The sequence below is a fragment of the Manis javanica genome, chromosome 6, assembly GCF_040802235.1.
Source record: "Manis javanica isolate MJ-LG chromosome 6, MJ_LKY, whole genome shotgun sequence".
NCBI classification, from domain to species: Eukaryota; Metazoa; Chordata; class Mammalia; order Pholidota; family Manidae; genus Manis; species Manis javanica.
The window spans coordinates 64,011,516-64,024,996 of record NC_133161.1 but is presented as its reverse complement, the minus strand read 5'-3'; positions in this window follow the sequence as shown (position 1 = coordinate 64,024,996).

Below are 13,481 nucleotides of genomic sequence, written 5' to 3'. Positions count from 1 at the left end.
GGCTCTGATTACGCTGGGTAAAGGCTCATTCTTTGAGTTGCTAGAGACTCTGCTAAGGAACAACTGGGGTTTCATTTTTTCTGCTACCCACAGGATATCAATATGATCACAAAGAGCACTGATTCCATGGCTCTTGTTCTAATGTCTGGCAAAGTCCTGTTAAACGTTTGCAGCTAAACCTTGTGTTTCCCTCTCCTAGTCAGGGGACCACTGAGGCCCTCCTTATATGTCACAGAAAATATTTACCATCAAAATGGCAAGTTATATCAGGGAAATTTTTGAGGGATTTGAAAATTATGTCAAAACTTTGTAAGTAATTGGGATAAATCTAGTGACACTGAAATGATTATATTTGGTTTTGACAGTGATGGCTGGGAAAAGAGTTCCTAAAATGGAAGTTACCGCTTATTTATTTAAATTGCCACATTATTCCAAGTTGAAGTAAGGCATTTTAAAGATGATATATAATTACCACAAGGATGGCATTGCTGTTGTGTTGTTCTCTTCTGTTTTTCAATGGGAAAATAATAATGAAAAGAGAAAGATGGTAACGCGGAAGGAGAGCTGAATGCTATGACTGAGTTGATTGATCTGGCTTGGTATGTGCATGAGAATTGAAGCTAGATATCAAAGAAGATAATATTCCAAGAGAGAGAATTTCTACACTCAAGGGCTTGCAGCTGCCTGTGTCCCAGCAGAAACATACAGTCTCTCAACCATAACAGAAAAAAGTCTGAGGTAATATGTTTCTAATAATACACAATCTGGAAATCATTTCTGATGAGAATTATAATAGCAATGTCTGAACCTCAGTCTGAGGAAGTGTCACTAAGCACTATAGGGGTCCTCATATTACAGTCCATTTGGTTTATCCCCTATGTTTGTAAATAAAGTTTTATTGGAATCCAGCCATGACCATTGGTTTATGTAATGTCTATGCCTGCTTTCATGTTACAATAATGAGCAGAATTAGGTAATTACAACAGAGAACTTTATAACCTGCAAGCCTAAAATAGTTACTACTGACCTTTGGTAGAAAACATTTACTGATCTTTAAAGCAGCAGATGAGAATAAAATTTTATTTGAATTCTGGCAGCATTACCTGTGTAACTTTGAACATGTTGCTTATTTCTCTCTTAGTTTCTTTCCTCTTCTTTAATATTTCTAGGGCATATAAAGTAGTATATGGTAAACTATGAAGTTTCTTTCATCTTATTACAGTTGTTGAAATTTGGGAAATGTAACATATAATATCCTGAGAATTGTACCAAGATTATTTTAAGCATGCATTGTCATTTTTCCTTTGTATTAAACACCATTAATTTTACTGGAAATATTTTTTATTTATATTTTTGGCATAAAGCAGCCGTTGTCCATTCCAACACAGACCAAGTTATGGTTCCAGCATATCCAGCTTTCCAGGAAACTGTATTTCTTACATCACATTTTAATAATTGAATCTTTCTCTTACATTCTTATGCTTCCCAGATAAGGAGGTTCTTCCTCTTGTAAAACTATATGATTAGAGACAATCTGTGATTTTGACTTCCTTTGAGAGCCCATAAAGGCTTCACTGAATCTTTCTTAGTAATTCCCACATGATTTTTTTACTTTATTTATAAAAAACAAAAAAATTAAAAAAGGAGAAGTAGGAGAAAGAGGAGGAGAAAGAGGAGAAGGAGAAAGTGAAGGAGAAGAGCGCTGATGTACCAGAGTATTTGTTCCTTGGGCTTTTTTACATTTCATCCCTTTCTAAAGAGGAAATATATCCTGTTATGAATTTTACTGTTTAGTAGGGCCACATATTTTATGATGGACTGATTCATGCCGCTGAAGTTAATGGTGCAGGACTGTCCACACACTCCTTTCCACTGGGCCCATTCTCTGTGGCCCTCCTAGCTGATAAGGGAGCGACACTTGGCATTAGCACAGTAAAAGGCAAGATTTTAACACTGCCAAGGGACTGTATGAGTGCTTAATGAGCCATTTCACTCCGTTAATATCTTACTCTTTGCTCTGCGGTGCTAGGTCAGTGGGCAAATTGGAGCTAAAAAGTCCAAGGCTGCCACACACAACTATAGAGGGTGGATTTTTGTCTTTTTTTTTCTATTTTTTCCATGACATGGAAAAAAGAATTTCCCATGTCAGCTTTCAGGAAACAATGCATTATCCTATCGAAATGGTAAATGTGGTGTTACATTAATAGCTTAGTTGGCCCATTACCACATAGGGCTTTTGGCACTGACTGCTTTCATTTTGTAACTCTACCGTGGACCCAAGTCCCCATTATACTTCCTACTTCTCAGCTTTGGTGTGAATAACTTGTGGTTTTCATATGTCAACAATGTAATTGTATTAGCAAAGGTGCAATCCATCACTCTCTGCCTTCTGGCCTTTGATAATAATAATTTGAGCAGATAACAGTAAAAAGGAAAGAGCCCAGAATTTGAAACCTGATGAAGTTGGAACAAATATAAAGATCAAATCATCTGATCCAATATCAGAGTCTAATCATAATGCTTGCAATTTTTCCCTTGTCATCTCATACACAAAAAAAATCAGCAGTCTACAGATCCTTCTTGTCTCTTATCTATTTCATTACCCTCAAAGGTATAATATATTTCAGGCTGATGCACTATAATACTGATTAAGAGCAATAGGCTTTAAAGTCAACCTTCCTGGTTTGAAATATTACTTAGGTTACTTATGAGCCATGTAACCTAGGACATACTATTAATTTCTCTAGATGGAAGTTTCCTCAATTATAAAATAAAGATAACACTAACATGTACTTCATAGCATGATTTGTATATTAAATGAGATAAAGCGTAGGAATAGCTTATCACAGCACCTTGAACACATGCAAAAAATGTTTATTATTATTTAAATAATAGTGGGAAAGTTTGAACTAAAGTGAGTCCAACATATTATCCTTCTAGTCCTACACATGGTCAGTCCTCAGTAAATGGACAGAAAGTTGGATGAATACTTGGCTTGAGAGGTTTTCTCATAAATAACTCTCCTTAAGAGTCAAATGCTTCATAAAATATGTTCCCTATATCTATCATTAATATCCAGATTAGCAAATTAGATGATATTAAAATTTCTCAATAATACCATAGAACACTGTGGTCTTAGAGCATAGACACATGCTAGTCTAGAGAAACCCATCTGTGACCTGGTTAAGTATTATGTTTGCATATTCTGCTCAAAATAGCTCACTTTGACATGTCCTTTATTCTTATTTATAGAACGTAGAGTATGAAAAAGTCACAGAGAGTTAGAAAATTAACATTTACAAATCTACACCCAATTTTTCAAATTGCAACATTTTACTGGACTTGCTTTGATTCAGTTTTTAAAGAAATAAAGTTAGGATCCAGTTAGAGTTGGTGATTACAGCTTACCTCCTTGATTCCAGTTCTAGTCCCTGCCCAAGTGTAATCACCATATTGTTTGGCATTTATATCTTGTTTATATAATTCCTACAACAATTTATTACTTTTACTCCATGTATTCTTAAATTACATATTTGGAAGAGAGAGAGAGATAGATGATAGATGTGGAAGTAGATAGAGTGGTTTCTAAATATTACAGGAATCTTCATAATTTCTATATTCTTCTCCAGTTCTTGATTTTCATTCAGCATTTTCTATAGAGTAGAGCTGTGGACTGTAACTCAACTTATTCATGTTTTTCTTTGTTCTTGACAGACATTGGGTGGGTCCCATATTGGGACCAGTACTGAAAAAAAGCTGCAGAGACATACTTGAGCAGATGCATACAGGCCTGAAGTTTTCTTGGACAGAATTCACAGACTCTATGAAATGTATCCTTTCAATATTATTGTTTTACTGGTGAATGGCAGAGTATGAGAGTTCCCACTGCCATAAGCCCTTCCTAATACTTGGTATTGTCAGACTTCTACATGTTTGCCTGTCATCTTAATTTTCATTTATGTGATTGTTTATGAGACTGAGCATCCTTTTATTATTTCAATGGCTTTCTAAAGTTTTCTCCTCTTGGATGCATTGCTCAAACCATTTGTTTTTATTAAAAATTTTTTTTCATACTAGTTTTTACAAGTTACTTAAGTATTCTACATACTGTTACTTTGTTAATGTATTCATTGAAAATATTTCCCCCACACTAACTTGCTTTTCCTTTGTATCTCTTTCTTCTTCACACAATAGTTATTTGAGCAAGCTAGTAACATACTACCTTTATTAACAGGTATTCAAAAATATATATATTTCCTCTATTTTCTTTATTCTGTGGTTTCACATAATAAAATATACAAGATATTTAATTATACTCATTTTCCCTCATTTTAAAAATATGCATATCCATTGTAGAGTACTTGAGAGCTAAAAAGAAGAATATAAACCTCCCCATATAATTCAAGACATAATTATTCTTGACAGTTTGGAGCTTACTTTATTTGATATGTTCACCATGATAAACTCTGAAGATTCATAAATATAGATTTTTCTCAGTGAAAGTGTATGAACATTTTTAAGACTTTTGGTGTATGTTCTTGGATTGCTGTGCAGAAATTTTACATCATATCACACTCCCAACAAGATTATATGTACTTTTTGTTCCTCTACACATTTACAAAACCTGGTTATCAGTATTTTTTTTAAATAGTTCACCAAGTAGTTAAATAGTTCACTTGGTAGTGAAAAGGAAGATTTCGTTACTTTAATTCACAGTTGTTATTATTTCCAAAACAGTGCAATGGTTATTGATCATTAATTCTTCATTCACAGATCATCTTATCTAACAGTTCATTGGCCATTTATAACAAAGATCTAAGTGCTTTTTCTATTGCTTATGACTTTGTATATGTCTGCATGTATCTGTAATATTATTTGCATGCTTTCTGTTTTGTATATTTGTTTACCTAAATTTATTATTTCACTTAACATTTTTAAAGTATTATGTAGTTAAGTATAATGACTCCTTTTATTTCTGCTATATTTCATTTAATTTATGTTTGGAGTTGTTCTTCATTTCAAATCAATGAACTGTTGATATATATTATCTTCTACTTTATGTCATTCTTTACATTTCATTTTTAAATGAACAACCAAATTTATCAGTTGCATGTTTTTGAAAATTCCTTTATCATGTTTTTTTCTTGTAGAAATTACTTCATACCTATTTCTTCATTGAAATTTGTTCCATGCCCATGTTTTTAAAGAAGTATAGAAATTTATCCTCCTTTATGCCTTTCTCAAAACTTTTTACTTTCTGAATTCCACTTCTAGGAATTTACCCTAAGGATGCAGCACTCCAGTTTGAAAAAGACAGATGCACCCCTATGTTTATCACAGCACTATTTACAATAGCCAAGAATTGGAAGCAACCTAAGTGTCCATCAGTAGATGAATGGATTAAGAAGATGTGGTACATATACACAATAGAATATTATTCAGCCATAAGAAGAAAACAAATCCTACCAATTGCAACAACATGGATGGAGCTAGAGGGTATTATGCTCAGTGAAATAAGCCAAGTGGAGAAAGACAAATACCAAATGATTTCACTCATCTGTGGAGTATAAGAACAAAAGAAAAACTGAAGGAACAAAACAGCAGCAGAATCACAGAACCCAAGAATGGACTAACAGTTACCAAAGGGAAAGAGACTGGGGAGAATGGGAGGGTAGGGAGGGTTAAGGGGGGGGGAGAAGAAAGGGGATATTATTATTAGCATGTATAATGTGGGGGTGGCAGAAAGGGGAGGGCTTTGCAACACAGAGAAGATTCTACAACATCTTACTATGCTGATGGACAGTGACTGTAATGGGGTTTGTGTGGGGGACTTGGGGTAGGGGAGAGCCTAGTAAACATAATGTTCTTTGTGTAATTGTAGACTAATGATAAGAAAATAAAATTTTAAAAAAAACTTTTTACTTTCTTCATTCTGTAATTATTTCATTTAAGACCAATGCATTCCTTGCTAAACACTCAAATCATATTTGATAGTAATTTCTTCAAAATTAAAAATAAATGTAAATTGGGGATAAGTACATTTAATCTGTTTATCCACAAACAAGTTATCAGTATAAATTCATTACAACCTTTGTTTAGATTTTCAGTATATCTTGTCTTTGTAAATTTTCAGTAAATTTTTTTTCTATAAATCCTACTTTTTATTGGTTCTCATTTGTTTGGTTGCTATTGTAATTAGAAATCATATGAAAATTTCAAGTAAATAAGAAAGCTGCTATTCAATATTGCTTATTTGTTTGTTCTAGGAACACTTTCCTTTCATTAATTTTAAGCATATTTTGTAGGTTCTCATATTACTTAGACATGAAAATTTATTGGCAGACAATAATTTTTCCTATTTGTAATAGATTGTTTCTTATTTCTGTTTCATATGCTACAGATACTGCTAAGAGAATACAGAGAAATGTTAAATAAAAATGAAGATTGCAATTATCTACCACACATTTATAATTACATCTGTTTCACATTTTAACATTATGAACACTTATTGGATTGAGATGTCACCTTTTTACTATGCAAAGGAAAAAATTTTTTATTGTAAATTATCTAGGATGTTCATCAATAATGGTTGCTAAGTTTAATGAAATCACTTTTAAGTTTTCTAAATGATATGTAATTATAGGCTTAATTTAATCTTTGATCAATAATCACATATGAAGGTATTTTAATAAAGTAATAAATATTTGGTTTCCTTCTTGATGTTGTTTCAGCTTGTACTGAATGAAGATCAGAAAATTGTAATCTCTATGTTTACTCTTTTAATGAGATTTCTTTTCAGTTTATTATATAATTATTTTTGATTAGTGTTCCTTTACCTGTTCAATCAAAGTCTGATTGAGTTGTTAAATTGTCATGTAATAATTTTGTTTTTCTGTTTCCTTGTAATTCTTAAATTGTGTTGAATGTTGATTTCGGTCAAACATTAATTTTGCTATTTAGTGAATGAAGGTTTATGGCTCTTACATCCACATTGTGGATCTTACACATTGTGAATATGAAATAGCCCATAGAATGCTTTCCTCTTTAATGCTTTTTATATAAAATATTGGCATACAGATTGTTTGTTTTGTTTGCTAGTGTTTTCCTCATAAATTTTCCTATAATTTCATATTTAACTTGAGTTGTATTAATTTGTGGGCAGCTCTTCTCACAAGCAGTGATCAAAGAACTCAAACTTTTCCAGGTTTGCTGCCTCATCACCTCCACCACACAGCAGTTGCCATGTTTCTTGGACACTGATGCCCAACTGACAGGAGATGTCTAATGATGACATCTTTGTGAATAAAAGTCATAAATATAAAAAATAAATTTGATTGAAAATATGTCAGAAAATCAAATAAGTACCTTGACAGCAGTTTCGAGACAGCAAGGGCAACTTGTAAGGGTGGTTTATAAATATGGGCAAAATATGTAGTCAGGAGGAGCAAGTTATATTTAAAAGATAAAACAAAGCCAAACAAAAAATGAACTCCAAGTGACTCAGGTTCTTCCTAAAGCCACATTCATTAAGAATCTTTCTAAAGGAGAATCTAATCTAAATATCACTTGGTGGGTCTTGACTAGTGGAATAAGTACTGAGGAATAATTTACTGAGGAGAACTGTGGTGTGTGTGTGTGTATGTGTGTGGTATATGTGCTTATGTGTGTGCATGTAAAAGAAATGGAAAAGATAAACCTCAATTTCTGGTCTATCAATCCGCAAACAACCTCAGCTCCTATCTCGGGTATGGTGGTGCACAATTTTGAAGGTTGCCTAAATAGATTAAAATTTCTATTTCCATTCCTTCCTCATAATTACTGCTTAAAAATAAAAATAAAATTCCCAAAATATAGGTCTGAGAAACTTCCTTTTATAATATGAAGACATTATGCACAGACTTTTGAGGGTGTCTGGGAACTAACATCTAACCTGGAAAAAGGAAGAAACATTAATATCATCTGATCTGAAAAGTAGATGAAAAACTCTTCACTTGACTCTATTACATTTTTCTAAATCTTAAGTTGTAATGTGACCTCTTTCATTAGTGGGAAAGAAGGAAAAAACAAACAGACAAAAATTCAAACCAAAATTGAATTTTCCATGGGTTGCTTGAGAACAAAGCATGAATCCTGTTTCTTTAAAAGTTTAGTAGAGGGGATGGTGTGGGTGAAAAAAAAAAGTTTGAAATAGAACATAATTGGAAATCAGTAAAAGAAAAATTCAGTATACAAAAAATTAAGGTGTTTTTTACCAAATTAAAATTTTGTTTCCTAAGCATCAAATGCTGTAGAGAGCATATTAAACAGCTCTGCATTAACTGGAGCTTAAAAACAATAAAAGTGTTGTATGGTGAACAATGCTCTGTCGCAGACTACCTTAAACCAAAGAGTTTTTCACAGAGCATCTGAAATATTCATAGGTCCTACACTAGAATAAATTTATTGCTACTAGAAGATATATAAAAAGTTGATAAGCTGCTTTTCTGACCTTGGAGAACTTTGTTGGCACATTAAGAGACTTTGATACATAGCAGAATGCAGGCAAGCTTGGTGATTTGCTGGCTGCTCAGTGCTGGGCCTGCAATATGAGGTGTTTGGAACAAGGGAACTCTTTAGAGAAGGTGGTGTGTGCAAACCAGCTGAGCTCTTGCTGGCAAATGCAGGGACAGAACACTCAGGGAATTTGAATGTTAAACAACTCCATTTAAACCTCCCACCAACCCTAACTTTATGACATATATATTGTTCCCTGCAGTGTGTCTCTTTGGTTTGCTGCTGTCTCTTTACTTTCCTCCCTGGTAACGTAGCATTTGACCCTTGGTACCTTGTTTACAAAGTGCTGCCTCATGCAGCACACGGGGGCTCAAATGACTGACAGCAACAGCAAGGAGAGGCTACATTGTGAAAAGTAAAACCAAGCAGAGTTTTAATAACATGAGCCCTGTTAGCTCTACAGAAATGTCCTAGGAAATGTAAAGACCTGAATGACAAACTAAGGGGCAAAAAGTGGGAAATGCTGAAATTAAGTAAGCATTGGGAACATAAATTGCTAAAATTCATTTTGGTTTGTACCCCCGAAGACTTCTTTTTAAAACGCGCAGCATTACTACAAAACTTACAGGAAAGAATTGTAAATTGTATATTTGTTCTGTAATACTTGACGTATAACTCTAACATTTCATCTGTTTTATTCAAGGAATGAGTTCAAAGTTACAATGTACACTGGCAACAAAAATATAATCAGATTTACAAAAGTAATGAGACAATTAAAATTTTTCTAATCCAGTCCAATGTATCATGTATCAAGTGCTGATTGGATCAGGGTTTTCAGGGATTTCTCATTTAAACTTATCCTATCTTATTGACAAAGGAATATTCTATCCCCAAATAATTTTTTCCTCTTTTTAAGAGATAATCAGAGATATTCAAAACAATATGAGCTTGAAGGAAGGGAGCATCCCTCCCAGAGAGGCTCAGGGCATCAGACCACACCTACCCATTTCTTAGCTCACAATAACAAAGAGTATTTAATATACTTATATTTAAGTGACATAAAATATATTTATATTAAATTATAGTAAATAATTCCTTCTTTATTTCTGAATTTCAATTTATCAAGGATTACCCTTCAACTGTGCAGACTGTCAACAAATGCATTATACGTTCTCACATTTACAAATGGAGAGGGAAGCAGACATCTTGCGTATCTGTGGATGCCTGAGATCAACAGTAGTTTGGGTTCCCTATATTCTCATGCCATGAGCAGGTGGATTCTCAGGGTATGACAAGGAGGAGAACATTTGGGATCCCCCTCTTCTTAACTACCCAAAGTATTAGATATATTTCAGTATTCTTTATAACTCAACTTAATTAAGTGATGTAATTTTGATCCTTTTTTTTTCCCCTGGAAAACATTTCCCCCTTGTTTTCAATAACTAAGATATAAAGTCATAGGTTCTGCTCTCAAAGCACTTACAATTTCATTCAGCTACATAAATTATATACTCATGGATGGAGGAGCCAAGATGGTGGTGTGAGTAGAGCAGTGGAAATCTTCTCCCAAAATCATATATATTTTTGAAAATACAATACAACTATTCCTAAAAGAGAGACCAGAAGACACAGGACAACAGCCAGGCTACATTTACACTTGCAAGAACCCAGCACCTCATGAAGGGGGTAAGATACAAGCTGTGGCCCTACAGGACCTAGCGCCACCCCTACCCCAGCTCCCAGTGGGAAGAGAGGAGTCGGAGCGGGGAGGGAGAGGGAGCCCAGGACTGCTAAACACCCAGCCCCGGCCATCCGGACCAGAGCGCAGACACACAGTGCATGGGGAGCTGGAAACTAGGGGAACAGGAGAGTAAGACCTGTGAGCAGGTCCCCACAGCTGGCGCCCAGGGACAAAAGAAAATCAAGTGCCCTTTGAAAGACTTAAAGGGACAGGGACACCACAGCTGGACGGAAGCGCCCCGTACACTCACACCCCCAGCTGGGAATCCAGGGGAAGTCCGGGCTCCCTAAGCCCCTGGTTGGCAGTGCAGCTCAGAGGCCCCTCACTGCGATAAACAGACTCCCGCCCTGCCCCTTCACCCTTCGGCACAGCTCAGCCATAGCAGAGCAGCAGCCTGAGGCCGGCCACACCCACAGCAGCAGGGCAGAGCTTCTTCCACAGCAGCAGGGCAAGAATCAGAGATCCTATCTGCGTGCAGTGCCAAGCACAAACCGCTAGGTGTCGGGTTCTCCCAGGAGAGGAAGGCCGCAAACTAGCAAGAAGGGACGTTCTCCTAGCTGACACATGCACCAGCTCCCCACAAGTATCTCTACTACCATGAAAAGGCAGAAGAATTTGATTCAGACCAAAATCACAGAGACAACCTCTGAAAAGGAGCTTGGAGAGATAGACTTAACAAATCTCCCTGAAAAAGAATTCAAAATAAAGATCATAACCATGCTGATGGAGCTGCAGAGAAAAATACAAGACCTAACGGACAAAGTAGGGAGGGAGACTACAGAAATAAAACAAAAGCAGAATGAATGAGATGCAAGAGGCCATTGATTGATTAGAAACCAGAGAACAGGAACACATAGAAGCTAACACAGAGAGAGAGAAAAGGATCTCCAGGAATATTAAGATAACTGTGTGACCAAAAAGAACAATATCCTCAGTATAGGGGTACCAGTAGAAGAAGAGAGAGAAAAAGGGATAGAAATGGTCTTTGAAGAAATAATTGCTGAAAACTTCCCCAAACTGGGGGAGGAAATAGTTGCTCAGACCACAGAAGTACATAGAACTCCCAACAGAGGAGACCCAAGGAGGACAACATCAAGACACATAATAATTAATGGCAAAGATCAAGGACAAGTACAGAATTTTAAAGGCACTAGAGAGAGGGAAAAGGTCACCTACAAAGGAAACCCATCAGGCTATCATCAGACTTTTCAACAGAGACCTTACAGGCCAGAAGAGAATGGCATGATATTTTTAATGCAATGAAACAGAAGGGCCTTGAATCAAGAATACTGTGTCCAGCATGATTATCATTTAAAAATGAAGGAGGGATTAAACAATTCTCAGACAAGCAAAAGTTGAGGGAATTTGCCTCCCACAAACCACCTCTGCAGGGTATTTTAGAGGGACTGCTCTAGATGGGAGTACTCCTAAGACTACACAGATGTCACCAGAGAAAATAAAATCACAGCAAAGAAAGCAGAACAATCAAATACTAACTAAAAGCAAAAAATAAAATAAATTACCTACAAAAGTAGTTAAAGGAAACACAAAAGAGCACAGAATAAAACAACCAACATATAAAGAATGGAGGAGGAGGAATAAGAAGGGAAAGAAAGAATTACCAGACAGAGTTTATAATAGCTCCATAAGTGACTTAAGTTAGACAGTAAGATACTAAAGAAGCTAACCATGAACCTTTGGTAACCACGAATCTAAAGCCTGCAATGGCAATAAGTACATATATTTCAATAATCACCCTAAATGTAAATGGACTCAATGCACCAATCAAAAGACACAGAGTAACAGAATGGATAAAAAAGCTAGACCCATCTATATGCTGCTTAAAAGAGACTCACCTCAATCTCAAAGACATGCACAGACTAAAAGTCAAGGAATGTAAAAAGATATTTCATGCAAACAACAGGGAGAAAAAAGCAGGTGTGGCAGTACTAGTATAAGACAAAATAGACTTCAAAACAAAGAAAGTAACAAGAGCTAAAGAAGGATATTAAATAATAATAAAGGGCTCAGTCCAACGAGAGGATATAACCATTATAAATATATATGCACCCAATACAGGAGCACCAACGTACCTGAAACAAATACTAACAGAACTAAAGGAGGAAATAGAATGCAATGCATTCATTCTGGGAGATTTCAACACACCACTCACTCAAAAGGACAGATCCACCAGACAGAAAATAAGTAAGGACACAGAGGCACTAAACAACACACTAGAATAGATGGACCTAACAGACATCCATAGAAAGTCTACACCCAAAAGCAGCAGAATACACATTCTTCTCAAGTGCACATGGAACATTCTCCAGAATAGACCACATACTAGGCCACAAAAAGAGCCTTAGTAAATTCAAAATTATTGAAATTCTACCAACCAACTGTTCAGACCACAAAGGTATAAAACTAGAACTAAATTGAACAAGGAAAGCAAAAAGGCTCACAAACACATGGAGGCATAACAACATGCTCCTAAATAATCAATGGATCAATGACCAAATTAAAATAGAGATCAAGCAGTATATGGAAACAAATGACAATAACAACACAAAGCCTCAACTTCTGTGGGATGCTGTGAAAGCACTCTAAGAGGAAAGTATATAGCAATCCAGGCCTATTTAAAGAAGGAAGAACAATCCCAAATGAATATCTAATGTCACAATTATCGAAATTGGAAAAAGAAGAACAAATGAGGTCTAAAGTCAGCAGAAGGAGAAACATAATAAAGATCAGAGAAGAAATAAATAAAATTGAGAAGAATAAGACAATAGAAAAAATCAATGAAACCAAGAGCTGGTTCTTTGAAAAAATAAAGAAAATAGATAAGCCTCTAGCCAGACTTACTAAGAGAAAAGGAGAATCAACATACATCAACAGAATCAGAAATGAGAAAGGAAAAATCACGATGGACCCCAAAGAAATACAAACAATTATTAGGGAATACTATGAAAACCTATATGCTAACAAGCTGGAAAACCTAGAAGAAATGGACAACTTCCTAGAAAAATACAACCTTCCAAGACTGACCAAGGAAGAAACACAAAATCTAAACAAACCAATTATCAGCAAAGAAATTGAAGCAGTAATCAAAAAACTACCCAGGAACAAAACCCCTGGGCCAGACGGATTCACCTTGGAATTTTATCAGACATACAGAGAAGACATAATACCCATTCTCCTTAAAGTTTTCCAAAAAATAGAAGAGGAGGGAATACTCCCAAACCCATTC